Here is a 12,826-nt window from a genome sequence, read left to right as displayed (position 1 = left end):
TATGGGTAGTACAAGAGTAGATCTACCACGAGATCAAGGAGGCTAAACCCTAGAAGCTAGCCTATGGTATGATTGTTGTATATGGAGTTGATTGCCTACGGACTACAACCCTCCGGTTTATATAGACACCGGATAGGGTTAGGGTTACATAGAGTCGGTTACAATGGTAGGAGATCTTGAATATCCGCATCGCCAAGCTTGCCTTCCACGCCAAGGAAAGTCCCATCCAGACACGGGACGAAGTCTTCAATCTTGTATCTTCATAGTCCTGGAGTCCGGCTGAAGGTATACTCCGGCTAGCCGAACACCCCCTAATCCAGGACTCCCTCAGTAGCCCCCGAACCAGGCTTCAATGACGACGAGTCCGGCGCACAGAATGTTCGGCATTGCAAGGCGGGTTCTTGTCCAAATCTTGTGTACCTGTAGGAATAATGTCCGAGTTTTGTAATGTAGTGCTCCTCGGCTTCCACGCCCCATAATGGCCGTCTTCCATGTGTCAAACGAATGCGAAAAGCCAGGGCATCTTTACATCCACACCCCTAGCCGAATAAACGATCCGCCTATTTAACGAGATGGGGATTTAGGTCCAAACCACATCTTCTCCTTTCTGCGAGTTATCATTGGAGCGCTTCCAGCAAAGGTCCATTCCAACATGACCAGCCGTCGCAGCTCCTCCCCTCGCCCCTCCGGTCCCAAACCCGGGGACTGGGAGAGTTGCACCATCCCGCATAGCGAGTTAGTGTCGCTTCAGGCCAAGGGATTTCTCCCTCAGGCATACATGGTCCCTGTCCGAGCCGGTCTCGCCACCTGCAATGGCGGAAAACAAGCGGAGAGCACCCCCAATCCTTCTAAAGGAGAGCGGGTGTGCCTCGTCCCCTATCTAATAAGGGGACTGGGATTTCCAATTCATCCATTTCTCCGCGGGCTTCTGGAGTTCTACGGCCTCCAGCTGCACAATCTCACACCCGCCTCCGTATTGCATATTGCGGGTTTCGTCGCCCTTTGCGAGCTATTTTTAGGCGTTGAGGCTCATTTCCGCTGTGGAAGAGGTTATTCTGCCTGGTGCCCCGTTCTCAAGAGGGGTCCATATACCAAGTGGGCGGAGCCGAAGTATGGCGCATCGCCGGGACGGGATACCTATCCGGAACCCCAAAGAAGGCGTCCGAGGACTGGCCTTCGGAATGGTTTTACATAGATGACGTCCCGCTACCGGACCCTATCCGGGTCGGTCTCCCTGAGTTCAACAGTTCTCCATTGAAGAAACGCTTGAGCTGGCATCCGCGGAGCTCTCAGAGAGAAAGCGACAGAGGCGTCCTTTACCTGATGGGTCGGATAAGACTGTTGGCTCATTCCGGACTAACCATGATTGGAGTCATGGCCACATGCATTATGCGGGGGGTGCAGCCACTTCAATATAGAGGCCACCCCATGTGGGATTTCAACGGGGAGGATGACGCCACCCGTTACGGTCGTAAGGGGCCGGCCTCAGCTGCCGCTCTAGTAAAGATCTTATCCTCTTTGTACAAGGGAGAAAAGGAGGAATTCCTCCGCGTCAACCCGCAGGCCGGATTTACTATGTACAATCCTCCAAGTTGGGTAAGTGAACAATTGCGCTTGCCCGTTTGTTTTATACTCCCACGGTTAGATATGTAGTCTAACGACTTCAGTGCAGGAACTGCGACAGGAGGTAAAGGATATAAACAGCTGCCCTCCACAGCCCGAGGACCCAGAACGGTCCCTCGATCCGAACTCCGAAGAGGATCCGGACATATCGGTGGAGCTTATCGATGGGGTGTTCCATCAGCTAAGCAAGGACAATACCTTGGTAGCCATCACGGCTGATTACCCAGGGTTAATCCCGGCCTCCCAGGTGACAGAAACCGGAGTCTCATTCCCTTGAGAGAGATTCCACTCTCACGTATTCTGGTGTTTCTGACGACAATCGTGTTTTGCAGGGGAGATTTCCGAGGCAGGAGGCCGAACCTGCGGCGACTAGCCAACGAGGGGCCGCAGGGCCCCGTGGGACAAAAAGGAATGCAGTCCGGACTGAGATGCCGGCGCAAAGGTATAGTGCACCCTTTGTTTCCCTGGAGTTATTCTGTCAGGGCATATTAACGTTCGTGCTATCTTCAGAACGAAGAGACCTCGTCGGACTACATCCGGAGAGGTTGCCAATCACGCATCCACCAGCCAGGCTCCAACGTCTGGCCAGGAAGCAGAGACGAGCACAAGGCGCGCACCGGACGCTCCTCCGACAGAGGATGCGGACAGGCTGTCTGCCACAAATTCTGAAGTGGAGAGTGCCATGAACCACAGGCGTCGCCGGACAATTCTACGCGACGCTTGTTTCTCCCAAGAGGCTTTAGATGCCTTTAATTCGGGAGATGCATACCTCCGTGCTGCTCAAAATGGTTTAGCCAGAGCCACGGAGCAGTATGTAAAAGACATACGGGTAAGAAAATTTTGGTTAAATATATATATGCCAGTAGCCCCCGAGACTTGAAGCAGTTAGAGCAACTGATTTAAGGATCATTTAAGATGCATGTTCTTTCAGAGAAGAATACCGTACTGTCCCAGGAGCTGGAAAAGTGCAAGGCCCAACTAGAGGCCGCACTAGCCGCAGCAGGGGAGCCCAAGGAGACCCCCTCAGGTAAGATACACTTCGAAAGATTAGTATTGTGCGGTGTGGGTGCAAATCTGACAAATCATATTGCAGATGGCACCAGACTCGATCCGGACAAGCAACAACTCTTACGCCGGCTAAAGGCCGGTGAGAGTACATTGACAAAGGTGAGGCGAGAGAAGAATGATCTTCAAGATGCCAACACCAAGCTGGACGTCGAACTTAAAGATGTTCATGGCCAGCTGTCGGACTCCACGAAGGAGAATCAGCGGCTTCGACGCGGCATTTTTAGTAAGTGCTTGAACAAACTTTGAAAAAAGAGTTCGGCGAGGAAGTCGACTAACAGAGTAATGTCTGTAGGTATGCTCACAGGTCGTCCTATAGACGAGATGCTCGGTTCTACGGGTGACCTTCTTCCCAAACTCTTGCAACTGCACGAGCGAATTCGGCAGGCGATGCGGGGTATTGCCCAAGCCTTATGGCCTGCCCACTCCGTGCCCGAGGGCCTTGGAGAGCTTGCGGAGAAGCTGAAGGGAGCTCGGCGGCGCTTCCGGTTGTGGAAGATATCGGCCTGCCGACAAGGCGCTAGGGAGGCCTGGGCCATGGTGAAGACCCGTTTTACGAAGTCTGACCCAAACCACATGGCCAAGGTCGGACCAGTGGGGCCTGACGGGAAGGAGATCCCTGTAAGCTTAGTATACGGCCAAGTAGAGTTGGCCGCGAAGTATTCCCAGCAGGACTGTAAATTAGACAGCCTGTTACATGGTATAGAAGAGGAATACAATCAGTCAGAATGACTGTGTAATTTTGAATTGACATGTGTAATGCCTTCTAGCCGGATTGTAGATCGTTTGTCGTTGCCGACCTTTTCGCTTCAACTTCGGGACCTGACGGTCCGGAGTGTGTCCGAATACCATAGCGGTTATATAAGAACCGGGGTATGCATGGAGACCAGGCGTAGGGGTCATTAGTGCTTTATCAGACAAGTGCCCAACTAGTTATGTTATATTACATGGTTAGTAAGAAACATCTTCCAGAGAGAATAGTTCCGTTATGGGTTCCTTTCGCTGGGAGGCATGCCCTAAAGTGCATGTCCAGACTGCGTGAAAAGACGCAGAAAAAAAAGCATCCGGGGGCACATAAAATGAGTAAAAAGATCATCTTTTATTTCACCGACCGAATATTCCCTTAAGAACGCTAGCTTTCGGCTTCACCCAGTCTGAGGTACACATCCGGCTGACCCAGCAGTAACAATCGCAGAGGTGCTCCCTTTACCACCTAGCCGAACAATCGGGGACGTAGGGGTAAGCACAGGAGCCAAGCAACCCAGCTTGGCCAAAACTTAAGTCATATCGATGCATATAATGGTGAAGAAAAAGGTACATGCGGAAGTTTGACGCATGTGTTGGGCGTGAAGCCCGTATAAATAAGCTTCTGTTAAAGAAGCCCCCAGGTTTAATGAGCGCGAGTGGCGCGTCACTAGATGAGCCTTTAAGGGCTATAAAAGAAAAGAGGGGAAGGAGAGAAATGTAAGACAGAAAAATGCAAAAAAAATGGACAGAGGAAGGAGACGAACACAGAGTCCGGCGCTAGGCATAGAATCTTCGGAGACGGGTGGCGTTCCACGGGTTCGGCTCGAGTCGGTTATCCGACGCATCTCGCAGGCGGTACGCCCCACCAGTCAGGACTTGGTCGATTATGAATGGACCTTCCCACTTGGGCTTGAGTTTGTCCTTTTTCTTATCCGGCATGCGTAGAACTAGTTCGCGAACATTGTAATTTTTGGCCCGTACTTCTCTGCTTTGATATCTTCGGGCCTGCTGTTGATAAAATGCGGAACGGGCTTTTGCCACGTCACGCTCCTCATCCAAGGCGTCCAAGTTGTCCTGCCGATCGAGCTCGGCTTCTCTTTCTTCGTACATGCGCACTCTAGGTGAGTCATGAATTATGTCGCAGGGCAGAACTGCCTCTGCGCCGTACACCATAAAAAATGGTGTGTATCCAGTGGTGCGATTGGCGTGGTCCGCAGCCCCCATAGCACGGAGTCGAGCTCCTCTACCCAGTGCGTGTTAGATTCCTTGAGGGAACGCACCAGTCTGGGTTTAATGCCGCTCATGATAAGACCATTTGCACGTTCGACCTGGCCGTTGGTTTGTGGGTGATAGACGGAAGCATAATCGAGCTTGATGCCCATGTTTTTGCACCAGAGTTTTACCTCGTCGGCGGTAAAGTTTGTACCATTATAGGTTATGATGCTGTGGGGGACGCCATAACGGTGTACAACCCCGGATATGAAGTCTATCACAGGTCTGGATTCGGCCGTTTTAACAGGCTTGGCTTCTATCCATTTGGTGAATTTATCCACCATGACCAGTAAGTTTTTCTTCTATCGGTCCCACCTTTAAGGGGTCCGACCATGTCAAGCCCCCAGACCGCAAAAGGCCAGGTGATGGGTATAGTTTGGAGTGTGGTGGGTGGCATATGGCTTTGGTTGGCAAAAAGTTGGCAACCAGCGCATCGTTGGACTAGGTCCTGAGCGTCTGCCCGGGCCGTCGGCCAATAAAAGCCTGTACGGAAAGCCTTGCTAACAAGGGACCGAGCAGCGGTGTGGTGACCATCGAGTCCGGCATGAATTTCAGCCAGAAGGTTCCGCCCTTCCTCTTCGGAGATGCACCTTTGAAGGACTCCGGTAGTGCTTTTCTTATAAAGCTCTCCCTCATGGACTCTATTGGCTTTAGATCGCCGCACTATGCAGCGGGCCTCGTTTTGGTCCTCCAGGAGTTCCTGCCTAGTAAGGTAGGCTAGGAATGGTTCGGTCCACGGGGCGATAACCGCCATTATTACGTGGGCTGAAGGTGTAATTTCATTAGCAGAGCCTCCAATTGTGTCAGATTGTTCGGCGTCGAGTGGTGCGGCTGGGTCCAAGCTGTTATTTGCGGGTTCCCCCTCCCATGCTATGGATGGCTTGAACAATCTTTCCAAAAAGATGTTGGGGGGGACTGCATCGCGTTTTGCTCCGATGCGTGCCAGGACGTCCGCTGCTTGATTGTTTTCTCGGGCTATATGGTGAAACTCTAGCCCTTCGAACCGAGCTGACATTTTTAGGACGGCGTTGCGGTAAGCTGCCATTTTTGGGTCCTTGGCGTCGAAGTCTCCATTTATTTGGGATATCGTGAGGTTTGAATCCCCGCATACCTCTAGGTGCTGGATACCCATGGATACTGCTATCCGGAGACCATGTAGGAGGGCCTCATATTCGGCTGCATTGTTGGAATCCATGTACATGATCTGGAGCACATATTGGACTATGTCTCCAGTGGGGGACGTCAGGATGACGCCAGCCCCCAGTCCGGCCAACATTTTGGAGCCGTCAAAATGCATAATCCAGTTTGAATATGTGCCGTACTCTTTAGGGAGCTCGGCCTCCGTCCATTCTGCGACGAAGTCGGCCAAAACTTGCGATTTAATAGCTCGCCGTGGCTTATAGGTTATATTGAACGGGAGGAGCTCGATGGCCCATTTTGCAATCCGGCCCGTTGCATCGCAGTTGTTGATAATATCGTTGAGTGGTACTTCCGAGGCTACTGTTATGGAACACTCTTGAAAGTAGTGTCGTAGCTTCCGGGATGCCATGAATACCACATATGCAATCTTTTGATAATGCGGGTACCGTGATTTGCATGGAGTGAGGACAGTGGATACGTAGTAGACCAGCCTTTGAAGGGGGAATTTGTGTCCATCCGTTTCCCGCTCAACAACGAGCACTGCGCTGACAACTTGATGTGTTGCTGCAATATACAATAACATTGGTTCGCCGGTGTTTGGCGCGGCCAGGACTGGGTTTGTTGCCAATATGGCTTTTATTTCATCAAGTCCGGCCATGGCAGCATCCGTCCACTCGAAGTGTTCGGTGCGCCGAAGGAGGCGATAGAGGGGTAGTTCCTTTTCTCCCAAGCGGGAGATGAAGAGGCTTAAAGCCGCCACACATCTGGTTAATTTTTGTATTTGTTTGAGGTCCTTTGGGATATCCAATTGTGACAAAGCTCGGATCTTGGCTGGATTTGCTTCAATTCCTCTACCGGATACAATGAAGCCCAAGAGCTTTCCGGCTGGAACGCCGAAGACGCATTTTTCCGGGTTGAGCTTGATGTCATATCTTTGGAGGTTATCGAATGCAAGCCTCAAGTCATCTACTAGAGATTCAACATGTCTTGATTTGACGACCACATCATCCACATACGCCTCCACTGTTTTGCCGATCTGGTTTGCCAGACATGTCTGGATCATGCGCTGATATGTTGCGCCGGTGGTTTTCAGCCCGAAGGGCATTGTGTTGAAGCAGAATGGGCCGTATGGTGTGATGAATGCTGTTGCGGCTTGGTCTGATTCTGCCATCTTGATTTGATGGTAACCGGAGTATGCGTCGAGGAAACACAACGAGTCGTGTCCTGTGGTGGCATCGATAATTTGATCGATACGGGGGAGGGGGAAGGGATCCTTTGGGCAAGCCTTGTTAAGGTCTTTAAAATCGACACACAAGCGTCAGGATTTGTCCTTCTTTGGTACCATCACCAGGTTTGCTAGCCAGTCCGGATGTTTTATGTGTCTAATGAATCCGGCCTCCAATAGCTTGGCTAGCTCCTCTCCCATAGCCTGTCTGTTGGGGTTCGGAAACATGCCGAAGGGCTTGTTTGATAGGTTTGAATCCTTTTAGGATATTTAAGCTGTGTTCGGCCAGCCTGCGTGGGATCCCTGGCATGTCTGAAGGGTGCCAGGGGAAAATGTCCCAGTTCTCTCGTAGGAACTCTCGCAATGCGGCGTCTACATCAGGGTTCAGTCGTGCCCCGATGGAAGCTATTTTAGTAGGGTCCGTTGGATGGACCTGGAATTTGACTATTTCGTCAGCTGGCTTGAAGGATGTGGATTTGGATCTCTTGTCGAGTATCACATCATCCCTGTTAACCGTGGAGCGCAGCGCAGTCAGTTCCTCGGCCGCTAAGGCTTCGGATAGTGCCTCAAGGGCTAATGCGACCGTCTTGTTTTCGGCACGGAGTGCTATGTCCGGATCACTAGCTAGAGTGATAATTCCGTTCGGCCCGGGCATCTTAAGCTTCATGTACCCGTAATGGGGTATTGCTTGGAAGATTGTGAATGCTTCCCGCCCTAGTAAAGCGTGATATCCGCTTTTGAACGGGGCCACCTGAAACGTGACTTCTTCGGACCTGTAATTATCCGGCGTGCCGAACACCATATCTAGTGTGATTTTTCCTGTGCAGCGCGCTTCCCGACTGGGGATTATTCCTCTAAAGGTTGTGCTGCTTCGCTCGACGCGGTTCTAGTCTATTTCCATTTTTTGAAGGGTTTCCTCATAAATGAGGTTCAGTCCGCTGCCTCCATCCATGAGCACCTTGGTGAGGCGAAAGTCGTCCACTATGGGACTGAGGACCAATGCGGCTGGTGCTCGGGTTGTTCGGAATCTAGGTTCATCACTTGCGTTGAAGGTAATGGTAGTGTCGCTCCATGGATTTATTGTTGCAACTTGATAGACTTCGGCGAGGCTGCGGAGTGTTCTTTTTCGCACATTGTTTGATGCGAAAGTCTCGAAGACTGTGAGAACGGTACTGGTGTCCTTGGGCTGGCTTTCTGCGGCCTTCGGAATTAAGAGGTCCTTGCCGATTTTGGCCACCTGCCGGAGTATCCACATGCTCTAAGGCTGTGAGTTGGTGTGGCGTCCTCTGTACTATGAATTATATAGGGTCCATCGAGCCATCTTTCCAGTACGGTTCCATGCCCTGTAGAGGGTTTTGGCTTTTTGGTGTTTATCCTGGGTGTCCTGTGATAATGCACCCTCTTAGTTCGGACGGGATTACTATTCAAGGCCGGATTATCCCAAAAATTTATTTTGGTTTTCCAAGCGCTTTCCATCGCACAGTATTTTTGTAATATGGACGCCAAGTCAGCGAAGCGTGTGATATCACGACGACTTACAGCGTTAAGGATTCCCTTGTCCGTGCAATTACTGCAGAAAATTGAGATTGCGTCTTCCTCGCGGCAATCCTTTATCCTATTCATAACCAGGAGGAATCTGGCCCAGTAATGATGTACTATTTCCTTGGGCCTCTGCCTAATTTGGGAGAGATCGCTTATGATCAGGTGGGCGGGTGTCATTGAATCTGAAACCTCACCAAATCCAAGATTCGGAGGCCGAAGAGTTTCCGAACTCTGAAGTTCGGATTCTTGGATGTTGTCCAGTGAATCTGGCCCGTTGCCTGATCCTAAGCTCAGGTCTTGAGTTACATCTCCCCCTCCACGGGTATTCGGCTTGGAGGGGTCAGGAATTCGGACGTAGCTAGTCCTTAAAATAGATGAAGGGTTGCCACACTGCGTCTCTACCACGGCAACGTGGTGGGTGACTTGGGGAGAGTTAATTTCTCTTAGATCGGGTTTAAGCCCAACCTGGTCGTAATCCGTAGCGACCCCCAGGGCGGCGATGCGATCCAAGAGCTTGTTTATGGAAGAGAGCTCCATTGGATCTAGCTGCTCGACAAGCTCCGAGCTGACGTGTAGGTTGCTTTTGATGACCCGAGAGGTCACCGTCGGCGCAACAGCCGAACAGGCGGTCATGAGGAAACCACCTAGCCGGAGGGTTTGGCCGACAGCCAAGGCTCCCTTAGCAACGGCGCCGTCTTTAAAGACGGGAGGAGGCATCCTTCCTGATTGTGACGGCACAGAGGAACTCTCAATGAAAGCACCAATGTTGGTGTCAAAACCGGCGGATCTCGGGTAGGGGGTCCCGAACTGTGCGTCTAGGCCGGATGGTAATAGGAGGCAGGGAACACGATGTTTTACCCAGGTCCGAGCCCTCTTGATGGAGGTAAAACCCTACGTCCTGCTTGATTAATATTGATGATATGGGTAGTACAAGAGTAGATCTACCACGAGATCAAGGAGGCTAAACCCTAGAAGCTAGCCTATGGTATGATTGTTGTATATGGAGTTGATTGCCTACGGACTACAACCCTCCGGTTTATATAGACACCGGATAGGGTTAGGGTTACATAGAGTCGGTTACAATGGTAGGAGATCTTGAATATCCGCATCGCCAAGCTTGCCTTCCACGCCAAGGAAAGTCCCATCCGGACACGGGACGAAGTCTTCAATCTTGTATCTTCATAGTCCTGGAGTCCGGCTGAAGGTATAGTCCGGCTACCCGAACACCCCCTCATCCAGGACTCCCTCACATCCCCTCTTTCATCTCCAACATTATCGGTAACCTCACTTGGAACTATGTTTTCATTCGTCACTACGTGTTTTGATTGGAGCGTCAATTTATTTTGTTAGGATTTGCTTGATGTTATTTAGAATAATGTTTTGCATCTTTTATTTCAATAAAAGTGGCATTGATAGCCTTTACTATGCTTATTTTACAAGTCGACATGTTGCTATTTGAAAACAGAAAGTTCACCGCTGTTGCAAAAATTCCCTAGAAAAGTCAGAGTGTGATAAAATGTTGGAACTTTTTGAAAAATAAGCTATGATAAATTTTCTATAGTGTGGTAAATTTTAATAATCTTTGGAGTTTAAGAAGTATTGATACTCTTGCATTCTTTACAGACTGTACTGTTTTGGCAGATTGCTGTTACTCCCTCCTTCCATCTATATAGGGCCTAATACGTTTTCCGAGACTAACTTTGACCAAATGTTAGAACAATAATATATGACATGCAACTTAAACAAAGCATGCCGTCAAATTCGTATGTGAAAGGAGCTTTCAATGATATAATTTTCACATTATGCATGTCATGTATTATTAATCTTGCCAATAGTCAAGAGCGGTCTTGAAAAACACATTAGGCCCTATATAGATGGAAGGAGGGAGTATGTTTGCATCATTTGCATATGTTTGCTTGTTTAATGATTCTATTTGAGGGTAGGAGTATTAAATATGCAGAGGCATTTAGTGTGCAATGTTGAATAATAATTTTTTTGATTTGCTACAGTAGATAATGATAAGGTTTTTGCATTGGTTTATACTAACTTATCTCGCGAGTCCTTGTTGAGTTTTGTGTGGATGAAGCTTTTGATATTTAAGAAAACCGTGATATGAGAAGAATTAAGGAGACACAAAATCTCAAGCTTGGGGATGCCCAAGGCATACCAAGATAATATTTCAAGAAGTCTCATGCATCTAAGCTTGGGGATGCCCCGGTAGGCATCCCACCTTTCTTCTTCAACAATTATCGGTTAGATCGGTTGAGCCTAAGTTTTTGCTTCTTCACATGATGTGTTCTATTCTTGGAATGTCATTTTATTTTCATTTTGCTTGTTGTTTGAATAAAATACTTAGATCTGAAAGTTTTGAAATAAAATAGAGTCATCAACTTGTTGCCAGGGAGGCTAGGTAAGCGGCATTCACATCCTGTCAGCGAAGCTCTTTTCTATGGAATTGCTCTAGTGCTTCACTTATATATTTTTGAGCATGGTGTGCTTTAGTATTTTTGAAGAAATTCTCTCTTCCTTCACTTAAATTAATTTGAGAGAAAGAAATATTATGCTCATGATCTTCATTTATATCTTTTTGGAGTAGCTTGTCATTTACTCTTGTGCTTCACTTATATCCTATGAGTAAATTGTTGAATAAATTGAATGTCATGAAGTAGAAATCATATCATCCTAGTGGTAGCTTCACATTGGGTTTAGAAAGTGAAATCTTTTGAACATTTAAAATCACAATATTGGTCATACAAGCAATTCACGAATAATTAGTATAGGGAAGAGAACTTTCACATACAAATACACTATCATGAAAATCTTTTGTGATTGTGAGCCCCCATAAAAATATTATATACCAAAATTGTTGACGTTGGACAAGGAAGACAACGTAATGGTTTATGTTTGTTCATATTCACACAAAAGTTATATTGTCATAGATCCTTCAACATGTGGAGCTTGCCCCCATCTTTGCTAGCCAAAATTTCCGCACCAAGTAGAGATACTACTTGTGCATCAAAAACTCTTAAACCCAAATCTTATTTTCAAGAGTCCACCATAGCTACCTAAGGATTGAATAAGATCCTTCAAGTAAGTTGTCATCGGTGCAATAAGGCAATAAAACTTGCTTTTAAGAGTGTTAGATCATTTAGTGTAAGAGAAAATTGAGCATTGTACGAGCTTGTGATGGCAAAGAATAAAAGCGACAGACTTCATAATAAAGGTTTCTATCATAAGGGGAAATACAACGTGACATTCTTTTGCCCTAAGGGGTTGAGCATACAAACAAATAAGTGCATGGTAACCTCTACTTCCCTCTGCGAAGGGCCTATCTTTTAATTTTATGTATTTACTTTCATGCAAGAGTCAAAGTTTTTCTCTCTATTCCTTTTTATTTTTCTCTTTCGGCAAGCATCATGTGGTGAGGAAAGATCTAGGCACATATATCTAGTTCGATATGGGTAGCATGAGTTATTATTGTTGACATCACCCTTGAGGTGAATACGTTGGGAGGCAAATTTATAAGCCCCTATCTTTCTATGTGTCCGGTTGAAACATTTTGCTCATGTGTATGCGGTGACTGTTAGCAATCATAGAAGACTATAGGATGGTTGAGTATGTAGATCTCTTACTTAGACTCCATTGAATAAGTTGAATTGCAATTGCTTGGTGACTGAGAACATAGGTTGTTGAGTTTCAAGAGAATTCATTGTTTGAACCTTAACATGTGAATTGGTTGCTACTTTGAACTGAGAAATTTTATAAGAAAGAGTTGTTGTCATGATGCTAGGAAAAGTGATTGAAATTATCATTGGTCAAACTTATGCACTTTGCTAGCATTCACACTTCATAAATTATTTCTTTTATCATTTACCTACTCGAGGACGAGTAGGAATTAAGCTTGGGGATGTTGATACGTCTCCAACGTATCTATAATTTATGAAGTATTCATGTTGTTTTATTATCATTATTGGATGTTTTACAATCATTTTATAGCAACTTTATATCATTTTTTGAGACTAACCTATTGACCCAGTGCCCAGTGCCACTTGCTATTTTTGCTTGTTTTTTACACCGCAGGAAATCAATACCAAACGGAGTCCAAACACCGTGAAACTTTTTATGGATTTTTTATGGACGAGAGGACTCCCGATGGGTCAGAGCAGCACCTGGGGGTGCCCCGAGGGGGGCGCCCAGGTGGGTTGTGCCCAC

This window comes from Triticum aestivum, chromosome 5A, assembly GCF_018294505.1.
Source record: "Triticum aestivum cultivar Chinese Spring chromosome 5A, IWGSC CS RefSeq v2.1, whole genome shotgun sequence".
Taxonomy (NCBI): Eukaryota; Viridiplantae; Streptophyta; class Magnoliopsida; order Poales; family Poaceae; genus Triticum; species Triticum aestivum.
This window is presented reverse-complemented; position numbering follows the sequence as displayed.